This window comes from Haliotis rubra, unplaced genomic scaffold, assembly GCF_003918875.1.
Source record: "Haliotis rubra isolate DU_JTF1 unplaced genomic scaffold, ASM391887v1 Scf122, whole genome shotgun sequence".
NCBI classification, from domain to species: Eukaryota; Metazoa; Mollusca; class Gastropoda; order Lepetellida; family Haliotidae; genus Haliotis; species Haliotis rubra.
The window spans coordinates 707,442-718,746 of NW_025765137.1; the positions used below are offsets into that span (position 1 = coordinate 707,442).

At 40.8% G+C, this 11,305-nt stretch overlaps 1 long non-coding RNA gene across 2 annotated transcripts; it reads right to left on the reverse strand.

The window, feature by feature from the left end:
• Positions 1–6,788: 6,788 nt before the first annotated feature.
• Positions 6,789–11,305, reverse strand: LOC124265871. 2 transcript variants are annotated; one of them, XR_006895567.1, is made up of 3 exons: positions 10,529–11,305; positions 10,110–10,319; positions 6,789–9,961 (listed from the first exon to the last, which is right to left on the reverse strand). It is a non-coding gene; the product is annotated as an uncharacterized LOC124265871 (long non-coding RNA). The 2 variants fall into 2 exon arrangements; XR_006895566.1 differs by having other exon boundaries at positions 6,789–9,906; positions 10,028–10,319.

The window sequence follows — 11,305 nt, forward strand, 5'->3', positions numbered from 1 at the left end:
TGTTTCAATGAATAATGTTTCATGAATCAGGTATATATATACTGTAAGCCATTGAAAACAGAGCAATTGGTATTTGTTGTCCTGAAACTTACTGAAGTCCCAGGGAGCATTCCTCGTAAACACATTGTCAGATGAATCCAGGTTTAACTTATCCTTTGCAGATGGACCATGATCAGCTGTTCCTGAGAAATGTGTGTCTTTCAATGCCCCGGAGACTGGACACACGATATTGACTGCAAGTGACCCCTCCTTTGTTGTTGTTGCGTCACCAGTTAATAAACTATTACAGTATTGTGCTTTATTTGTTCTTGCGCCACTGGATTTGTCAGTCATCGAATCAACAAATTGGATCATTTGTGAACCACTGTTTATTTCCTAACACATTACAGTAAAAGTATTCGTGAGTGGTCTGACAAGCCAATGTGGACAGCATGAGCAGCGACAGGTCGAACTGAAACTGATAAAACAAGCTTGAGTGAACATTAAAACCTTCACGGTTCTCTACAGCTGGAAATGCCCCCCAAACCACTTGCATTCGAGACTTCCGCTATGATATTAGTATATATACATTATTATTATTTATACATTTGGGTTATTGGACACACGAAGATGCTTGTCAAAGGCATAGCCACAAATGTATTCACCCTTTGTTAATGATCAACAGAAAACTGTCGGGTCGGTGAGAGTTCCTCCCCATCCCAAATAACAATTACTAGAGAGCTCACCACATGACTCTTTCCGCCGGGTCTAATATGGTTTAAATATCTAAGCTTATTGTACATGGACCCTAGGACCCAGTATGTCCTTTCATCTTGTGGAACCAATACGGGTTAATCGGTGCCATGATTTTTATGGTTATGGTGCCTAAAGAGGGGTTACCATATTATCCAGTGGTGAAGAATTTGTGCCCTTTTCTTACAGAAGCCAACCAAAAGATTAATGCCACAAACTAAAACCAAATCGCAGCTTGGACAAAATCACTTTAAATACGGACAGTTTACTTCTTTTCTCCACAATCTGTGCAGTAGCGCACATAGGAGTTTTGTATCTACTGGCATGGATTAACTTTAAAAAAGGTATTTTGCCTCAATCTGTCTTTCACAATTATACTCTTTAAAAAAGTAGGGGAACTTCATTTTTAATTTACGATTGAAAAAGATTGGGACACATATAGGAATCACTCGAAGTTGATGTGAATGTTTTAAGAGAGCATCACCACTTGCACTTTCTTATGATAGTAATCACTCTTGACAGGTTATTGGTGTATGACGTGAAACTTGCATGTGTACGAGGTAAGAGTTCCGCCTGCAATCCCCAATTGAAATGTATTCTATTTCTTAGGATTATTTCGAGGGTTTGGGGTTAGGTATAGGCGTATATTCTTAGGCATATAATGATTAAATAAATACGGGGGTTACGGGCGAAAATCGTTCCGTGTACGAATTTCATTTTCAAACAAAGAAACACGGCGATATACAAACACTAACAGTGTGATGCAAGATGATTGTCAAAATTACTGGTCGGTAAGAGTTCCTCCTGTTCTCCCATCCCACATAATATGTACAAGTTAATATATCCTAAAATTATTAACAAAATTTAACACGGGGAACTCACAAAAATACCTAAAAGCCCCAAAATTAATTACAATATATAGGGTCTAACCATGTTGTATGATAAGGGCCCCAGGCACGATGATGTTACAAAAAAATTATGGGGAAACGGAAAGAACTCTTTCCTAATGGTCTACAGTGATTTATCGACCTTCTTGAAAACCGTCAAAATCAAGAATGACGCCCCATGCACGTGCATGGGGCTACTGCGTTGTGCACGTGCATCCCATGCGTTGTGTATAGGGGTCCTGATAGAGAGATATGACTGAGTATGTTTTGCGCCGTTTTTAGCAATATTCCAGCAATATCACGGCGGGGGACACCAGAAATGGGCTTCACAAGTTGTACCCATGTGGGGAATCGTACTCATGTGGGGAATCGTACTCGGGGAATCGTACCCGGGCCTTCGGCGTGACGGACCGCCTCCGTGGTGTAGTGGTTAGAGCGTCCGCCCGGAGAGCGGAAGGTCGCGGGTTCGATCCCCGACCACGTCATACCAAAAGACGTTAAAATATGGTCCTTGTTGGTCCCTGCCTGGCGCTCGGCATTATTGGGTACAACAAGGACTGGTCGGCTCGGAGTCAGTATACTGTGTCTGAGTGGGGTATTCATGCTTCACTGCGGCATGGTATCTCAGTGGGCTAGCACTATAAAACCAGCTTAAATCTGGGCTAGTACAAGCAGCCGCACATACACATACACACGCATGCACGTCGTCATATGAGCGAAATATTCTCAAGCACGACGTTAAACCCAACTTCACCTCACCTCACCTTCGGCGTGACGAGCGAACGCTTTAACCACTAGGCTACCCCACAGCCCCGATAGAGAGAATTAGCGATGCGTTCAAAGAAAAGTGTGTTAACGCTTATACTTCCCACCCAAATTTAAAAGTTTTTTAAAGAGTACATTTCTGCTTGTCCTTGCTCCTACTGAACTTCTCTATTGTTGTCTATCCATTAAAAACATGTTCGCCTCTAAATGACACTTGGAGAAATGAAAATAATCTGTTGTCAGATTCAGCTCATTTCAAGGCACAATCAGAGTCACAAACTTTAGAATACTTAACTTTCGAGTCGGAAATTCAATCCTGATCCTTGTTGCGTCTTGCTTGACCTGTTGAGCGTTGAGGTAGAGCGGGCAATTCCTTCGCCAGTGTGGAAAGTCTCCGCAGTGGAAACACACCCCGGACCTTTGACCTCCCCATGCACGAACAAGCAGAGGCCCCAAAGACTTTGAAAAGGCATGATTCTCACCCCACTGGACTGCACGGACCGTGTGACATGAAAACCCCGTGCTAAGAGAGTCACGGGAAGAACGCACATTCGTGGCCTTGATTTGTACTTGGTTTGCTTTAGTATGACCAGAAACTATTGACAAAATACTAACTGTTCACCTGTCTTTGAATCTGGAGTTATGTTCTGCTAATATTCACATTTAATACGTGAGTAATGAGAGAGAAAAATAAAACAATTTACAGTCTTTAAATCCTCAATAATTTCTGGTTGTACTGTATGTCTGTCGTCATCGGAATCAACCGCCATCATAAAAGTATTACTTGTTACCTTCCGTCGATCAGGAATTGTCTTTCTCTGATTCAGTTTCTGCAACACTTTGATATTCTTCGAAAATAATTCTAATGTCAGTCAAACAAATGTCAAAACGATTATCAACTGGTCGTTTAATCTCTGCTGGAGAACTGCCTGGACGTTTTAAAATGGCGTACAACTTTTCATTCATACTCGTGGTTTCCGTATCTTCCATTTCGAAAAAATCTACGTGCAATGGTGCGATAGTGAACATTAAAATCTCTTTATACCGCTATTTGTGTACAGAATAAGCGACCTTTACGTGAAAAGATAATCTTTGTGTTGCAAGGTGATCACGCCGTCATATAGCTGCAACATTGCCCAGTATCGCTTTCAACAACAAGCAGGGTGCCTACAATAATAATAATAATAACCAGAGACCATATTACAGATTATCTATTAAATGGTCTCTGGAATAACTAATTCGTTCATCATCCCAAGTTAAATTACCATCATCAGAAGATGACATATCAAATTGGAACTTCATGGGAGTTTCTATCTTTCTGGGGCGGTGGGGTAGCTTGATGGTTAAAGCGTTCGCTCGTCACACCGAAGACCCGGGTTCGATTCCCCACATGGGTACAATGTGTGAAGCTCATTTCTGGTGTCCCCCGCCGTGATATTGCTGGAATATTGCTAAACGCGGCGTAAAACCAAACTCACTCACTCATTCTATCTTTCTGTCCGAATGCAAGAGTAGTTATTGAGCTGTCAAAACAATGCCATGTCAGGTACATACCAACGTGTTGCCATGGAGATGGAAAAAAATATAAATTCTTAATAGCAAAAGGAACCAGTTGACAACTTGGTGTTTGTGTGTGCACTTTTTCATCACTATCAACACTCCAATTTGTTGCTTTGTTAAATAGGTTATAAAATGCCTTTCGGTACATTTCTAAATAGCACTGCTTCATAAGTTGATCAACACATGCCCAAAATTCGAATAAAACAAAACATGACACTTACCTCCAACTACGTCTAACTTGTTTCCATGGAAACAGGAAACAAAATGCAAATAGCAAAAGACATCACCTCAGGATCTGAGTGAAATAACTGTATCTGCCGAGTTTGACTTGTGCTTCTGAAACGAAATGACTGGGGGCAGTATTTTCAACTGAAGGTGTATGTGCATGAAGCTGACGTGGAGATTACCAAATGAGTTAGTCAGATAAAGTTTGTCAATTGACTTAAATATATGAATGAAAACGTTACACACGCACACACATATACTTTGTCAGTTTTCAGGGTGTGATAAAACAGAGCTGGTTGTGATGAAGTAAGATAAACTGACGATCAAAAGGAAGTTGTCACCTTAAAATTGAGCGGTCTCGGCGTCTGACTTTGTGTGCTGGCGATAAGGTGCCTGACTCTAAGGGTGTGGGTTCGAATCCCGGATCGGACTCAACCCCAAAAGTACTAGAATCTGTACTTTACTAAGAAAGTGTAATCCCAAATATAACATATGTTACACCTTAAAATTGTGAATAATCCCCAAACGGATCAGAACACATGTTAGTGACTTATGGAAACACTGCATGCACAATCCACCCATTTGCAAAGACCCCAGCTCATGCACCCGTCAATAGACTTTCTGCGACCCTAAAACCAAAAATACGTTTTTCGGTTTTCCATTGAATCTCCATGCCAATACCACTATATATCTCAATCCAAATGGTCATACACTGTCACATAACCACCCCCCCCACCCCCCATTTTTTTTTACAAAATCAGAGCGATGCCACGTTTATGTGCAGAAGAGAGGAAGAGAGTCATTTGCATGACCACAATAGGGACGCCAAAGACACGTATTGCAAGAACCTTTAGAGGCTGACGTCAGACCATCACTAAGTTGTTCCAGCGGTACTGGCAGAACCTGTGACTGACCACGCCGACACACAGTGAGGAGACGACTGCGTCATGTCGGTAGCAGGGCTTACTGACCCTTCCGCGGATGGCGCTAACCGCCCAAATATACTGAGTCAAAAAAGAAACTTCACATTCTTTCTTCAGGGCACTATAAACGAACAAGAGATGGTAAGATGGTTAAATTGTTATTATTTCATTGCTGAGATCTGTGTGATGTACTCGGTACACTGACAGTGACATAATCAGTTCCATTAGGCTACACCGCCGTTCCAAAACATGGGTATACAGAATGTCAAGTCACAAGAATAAAAATGCGAAATTTCTCAGTTCAATATCGTGTATGGCCGCCCCGCGCATTCACCACTGCCAAACACCGTCTCCTCATCGACTGCCTGATGCTTGTGAACACGAGGTTGGGGATTCTGCGCCATTGCTCTTGCAAGGCAGCGCCAAGTTCCTGCAAATTCTGAGGTTGGTTCCTAAGACCACGAAGACTTCTCCCAAGTGCATCCCAAACGTGCTCTATTGGATTAAGGTCAGACCCGAGGTGTACGACGTTGGCAGCGGCGAGAATGGCTGTTCACTGATGAGAGTCGATTTCATATTTCCATGCAGACGGGTGAGTCCGGGTGTACCGCCGTACAAACGAAAGATTGGCTCCAAATTTTGCCCAAGACGTCCATCCCTCAAGGAGGCGGTGGTCTCAAGGTGTGGGGAGGGATTTGTGATGACCAGAAAACGCAACTGGTTGCTACCCTTGGCAATCTGAATGCACAACGGTATATTGACGAAGTCCTGAGACGGGTAGCGGTGCCATTTTTGCAGCAACAACCAAGGGGGATCCTTCTGCAACAAGACAATCCATCTCCCATAGATCACCTTATGGGATGATCTTGGTAGAGCCGAGGAGACGTCCCAACCAGCCAACTTATCTTCAGGACCCTGGAGAATGCCTTAAACGATATGTGGCAACGCATACCGGCTTACGTCATCAGACGGTTGACGTCATCCGTGAAGCATGAAATCTTGCCAGAGGAGACACCAGGTACTGATGTCGTCTCTCAAGTCCCCAGTCACAGAGTTCACCAATTATTGGCCACACTTGCTTTTACAGGTTGTGTAAAAAAAAAGACATTTTGTACCCCCTGTGTTTTACAGTAACTGTTGATGATGATCTTATAAGTCCATCACCTCCATATTGTGCAAGATTGACAACATATTAATGAAATATAAATATTGGTTTATATCAACATTACTTGAGTGTTCGTTTATATTTTAGAGTCCACCAAAGTATGTGACAACTTTCTTTTGATCGTCAGTTTAGATCCCTGATTTTAAGGGTTTCTGGACAGACCTGTATTTTATGAATGTTTTCATGAATCATTTCTCATGTCCTAAGTGTTTGCCAATTACAACATCAAACTCAGCCGAGTCAAACCACCTCAGGAATAGGGTTCTTGGTTGATGCACAGGAACATTTAGATTTTGTGGTGTGACGGGTCTAGATCACATCACACACCTGTTTTGATGAAGACATGTAGTAATTAGTAAGATATGGGGTGTCAGTGGGTAAACATTAATACTATGATTACAGAAAGGTATGTCTGCAAATGTTCATTAACTTAAATAATGTCTTGCATACATGCGAACAATTTATATTAGTAAACTATATCTTATAATACTGAGCTTCACTTGCCCACAAAGAATAACAAACACCATGTAGTTCTTGTACATTACATATATTCATACGACTGAGCGATACAGTACCTGTACAGAATATAACACCATCAACATGTACAGCTTCATGTCACAAATAAAAATACACTTCAAGTTTCTATGCAAATAATTGATTGACATTGTTTCGACATGGGGCCTCCAGTCATACATTCTGAAACATTATCTCAGAAAACCAGCACACAGCAAAATTACTGACCATTTGGTAAAGACCGAAATACTCATCTTTCATAACAGGTGTGGCCTTTTGATAAACAATGTTTAATAGTATACCAGAAAAGAGTCTCAGAGGCTTTACATGTTTAACCAAACTTCAGTTGACGTTCTTATCACATATTCTATCAACATGAATGAGGAATGCATGTTTTTTACACATAAGAATTAATCTCACAATTTAAGCACATTCTAAGTATAAACACAATTCTACTTTAAAAACTTTGGGATGAAAAACGTAGAGAAATATTTTGTTCAATATTCATCATCCTACCTGAATTTAAGTTTCTTTTTGTACATTATTTACCTTAGCAACGGGGAACTTACACAAAACATAAGCGTAGACATCAGAGCAGTTCTACTGTAATAACTAGCATGTGGTATAAGTGACTGTATGATACAAGCGCAATAACACATAGAAAAACCAACAGATATATCCGTCCCTGATCAGGAAACAATCAGCACCAAACATAATAACAACAAAATATATCAAATGGATGATAACTAGGAATATCAGAATATGTATATCAACAAGCAAGTACAGCTGATCAACAGATGGACACAATTAAATACACTCAGTTTGAGTATGGTTTCCTTAGGCAATATGGGTGATTGGGTAGTCACGTGGTTAAAGCATTTGCTTGCCAAGACAAGTTCGATTTCCCACATGGGTACAAAGTGAGAAGCCAATTTCTGGTGTCCCTGTGTGATATTGCTAAAGTATTGCTTATGGTGGTGTAAAACATTATTTACTTACTTTTAGCAATATTTCACACCAAAGTGGACACCAGAAATGTGCTTCACATGTTGTATCTGTTATGGGAACAAACCCGAACCTTTGGTTTGACAAGCAAACACCTCATCCACAGGACCACCCCACTTCCCAAGTTCAGTAGACAGGGAACAAACAAGTTTAGTTTACACCTACCTGTAATGACTGACTTGAGTCTATGTACAATACTTCAGTGACTGTGGTGGTCATCCTGTGCACTGTATTAAATGCACAGCATCTGGTTTTTCAATTCGACTGCTTATAAAATGTGAAAATGCTCTATTAGAGGAATCTAGAAACATTTTCTTTATTTTTCTGATTTTTTTTCTTGCTACAAATTCAAAAAAGGTGAGCTTCAGTCCCTCAGGGCTTTCTCTAAATTAGCTCAAAATGAAAGTAAACAATAAACTTTTACTAGATTTTCCCCCCTTGAATTCAAAGGCTACAAATTCCTGATGAAAGAAAGGTTTGTTTTTTAGAAAAACACTGCATCAATACAAATTTCAGTCAAATATTAATAAGAAATACCACTAACAATTCCATGTAGTTTTATTGTCTGTTGTGTTAGAATCAGAAGGTTTAAGTTATTCTGTTGCTTTTAATTAGATCTGAGTGAATATACATTTCATATATTCTTGATATTAATATCTTCATTTGAAAATTAATGGAAGTGTATGTACTGACCACTCCCATGTGGCAGTCACCTGAATACTTTGCCTACATTATACAATTAGACATTTTATAACAAAATATAGGGTAAGTATATCTTGAAATACTTTGTTCGTTAATCACGCTGATATGTCCAGGATCCGTTGAGAAAATACTTACAGGAACTGAATTTGCTCAGTTTATCCTTGGGAATCTCCTGATCTAACAGAAACAGTCATCCTATGTAAGTATATACATATCAACAACATAATCTCACAATTCCCACCCCTGGTTAAAAATCCATCATGTTTGACAACAATGTAGGCCTAATTGTTTGGCTTATGAAAGAAGACATGCTGGCTCATCATAGTTTCATTGCATCCATAATTTTGACTTTAAACCTCAAAACAGTGGCATTACAAATTATGCCACCATAAGGAATATGCCAGACGCACTCAGTGTGATGAGGTTGCACTTTTACATCAAATATACTCCATCCCCCTTATTACCTTTAGTCATCTCATGTCTTTGTTTGTTGTTTAATGCTAGATGGCTGCGGTCGGTAAATAATCAAATCTCGACAAGACAATCCAATGATCAACATCATGAGCATCGATCTACACAATTGGGATGCGGTGACATGTGTCAACCAAGTCAGCGAGTCTCACCGCCCCATCCAGTTAGTCGCCTCTTATGACAAGCATGGGTTACTGAAGATCAATTCTAACCCAGATCTTCATGGTTGCAGGAGAGGGGGGAAAGTCAGTGGTTAGAGCACCGATCTATACAATTGGGATGCGATGACAAGTATCAACAAGCCTGACCACCCAATCCCGTAAGTCGCCTCTTATGACAAGCTTTGGTTGCTTAAGGCCAATTCCAACCCAAATCACCAGATGAATCAGCACAGGGAGAAAATGTCATAGCAATATATGGATGCATTATTTCAACATAGGCATGCATTTTATCAACATATGCATGTTTTGCATGAGTGTTAGGTAACAGTTAATGGTCTTAATCACAAACAAAACAGCATATTCTTTCAATCAAATATCACAATATATACCTGGGTCAGACAGAAGCGTTACATCTGCACTTTGCTCTCTACATGTAAGCATAGTGTCCAATTCAACACAACAAAAGTGTAAATAATATCATTTGGCAAGTGATGCTTTCTAGTATCTACATGATAAAAGGCATAGCTATGACAAATGACTGACTTAATATATTTGAAGATCAATGAAGATGAACAAGTTGACTTACCTTCTATATCAATCCACAAACTGCCCTGATAGTGAGTGAAGTTCTAATGTCTGTTCTAACAGTGTTTGTACCACAGTGTGTCAGATCAATTTGCAGGATTGGCAAAGACAAGTTCTTTACCACTTATATGCCCACAGACCAAGGATCATCAGTAGATGAAGAGTAATAATCCAAAACCAGTTGACACTAACAATGCCTTTGACAGCTTGACCTCTGACAGTGCCTTCAATAACCTGACCTCTGCACAGTGCCTTTGACAACCTGACCTCTGACAGTGCCTTTGACAACCTGACCTCTGCACAGTGCCTTCCACAACTCTGCCCTTCCCTGACCTCTGCACAGTGCCTCCCACAACCTGACCTCTGCACAGTGCCTCCCACAACCTGACCTCTGCAGTGCCTTCCACAACCTGACCTCTGCAGTGCCTTCCACAACCTGACCTCTGCACAGTGCCTTCCACAACCTGACCTCTAACAGTGCCTTCCACAAAACAGTGCCTTCAACAACCTCACCTCTGCACAGCGCTTTTGACAGCTGGACCGTCACACATTGCCTTTGGCAACTTGATCTCTGCACAGTGCTTTTGAGGGCTGGATGTCTACATTGTGTCTTCGACAACCTGACCTCTGACCAGCGCTTTTGACAGCTGGACTGTCACACATTGCCTTTGGCAACTTGATCTCTGCACAGTGCTTTTGATGGATGTCTTGGACAACCTGACCTCTGACCAGCGCTTTTGACAGCTGGACTGTCACACATTGCCTTTGGCAACTTGATCTCTGCACAGTGCTTTTGATGGCTGGATGTCTACATTGTGTTTTCGACAACCTGACCTCTGCACAGTGCCTTCAACAACCTGATCTCTGGACAGTGCTTTTGGCAGCTGGAACTTTATACAGTGCCTTTGACAACCTAACCTCTGCACTGTGCCTTCGACAGTCTGGATCATCCCAACCCACTTGTCCTATATCTGGTCAAACCAAATTGTTTACTCCATATAAACACATGGCAGCTTCTACTTGACACACTCCTCCTCCTTTTAATCTACCAGCAAACAAACTACACTGGCAGATTCATCAGTATGTTCACACGACCCAATGTACAAAGCACTAAGAGCTGATAATCTCCCTGCCTGCAAAAACTGCAAAACATATGAGAGGAATAACAATTGACCTGTGGGATGTAAGTTCACCTGAATACTAGAAACTGTAGAGTCTACAAGAATGAGCAAAGGATGTACCACAAATAAATAAGAAGCATTTACAAGGTGATGGAGACAAAGTCTAACAGACTTCAAGGAAAACATTGTAGTGCAAATCACACACTGGACAAGTTTTGTTAATTACTTTTATCATAAACCTCAGTATACACAATCTCATGATAGCAACTATTTTCTCTGATACAGTACCTGCAGATGCGAAAACTTTTCCATAGATGGATGCGTATGGTGAACTTTCTAATCAGCAAATTGTCGTTGAGGCTTGTGAATACACAGTATAATAATAATAATAATAATAATAATGAGGGTACTTATACCGCACGATACTCCACACCACAAAGGGGCATGCTCAAAGTGCGCACAAACAGCACAACATTATTACCCCAGATAA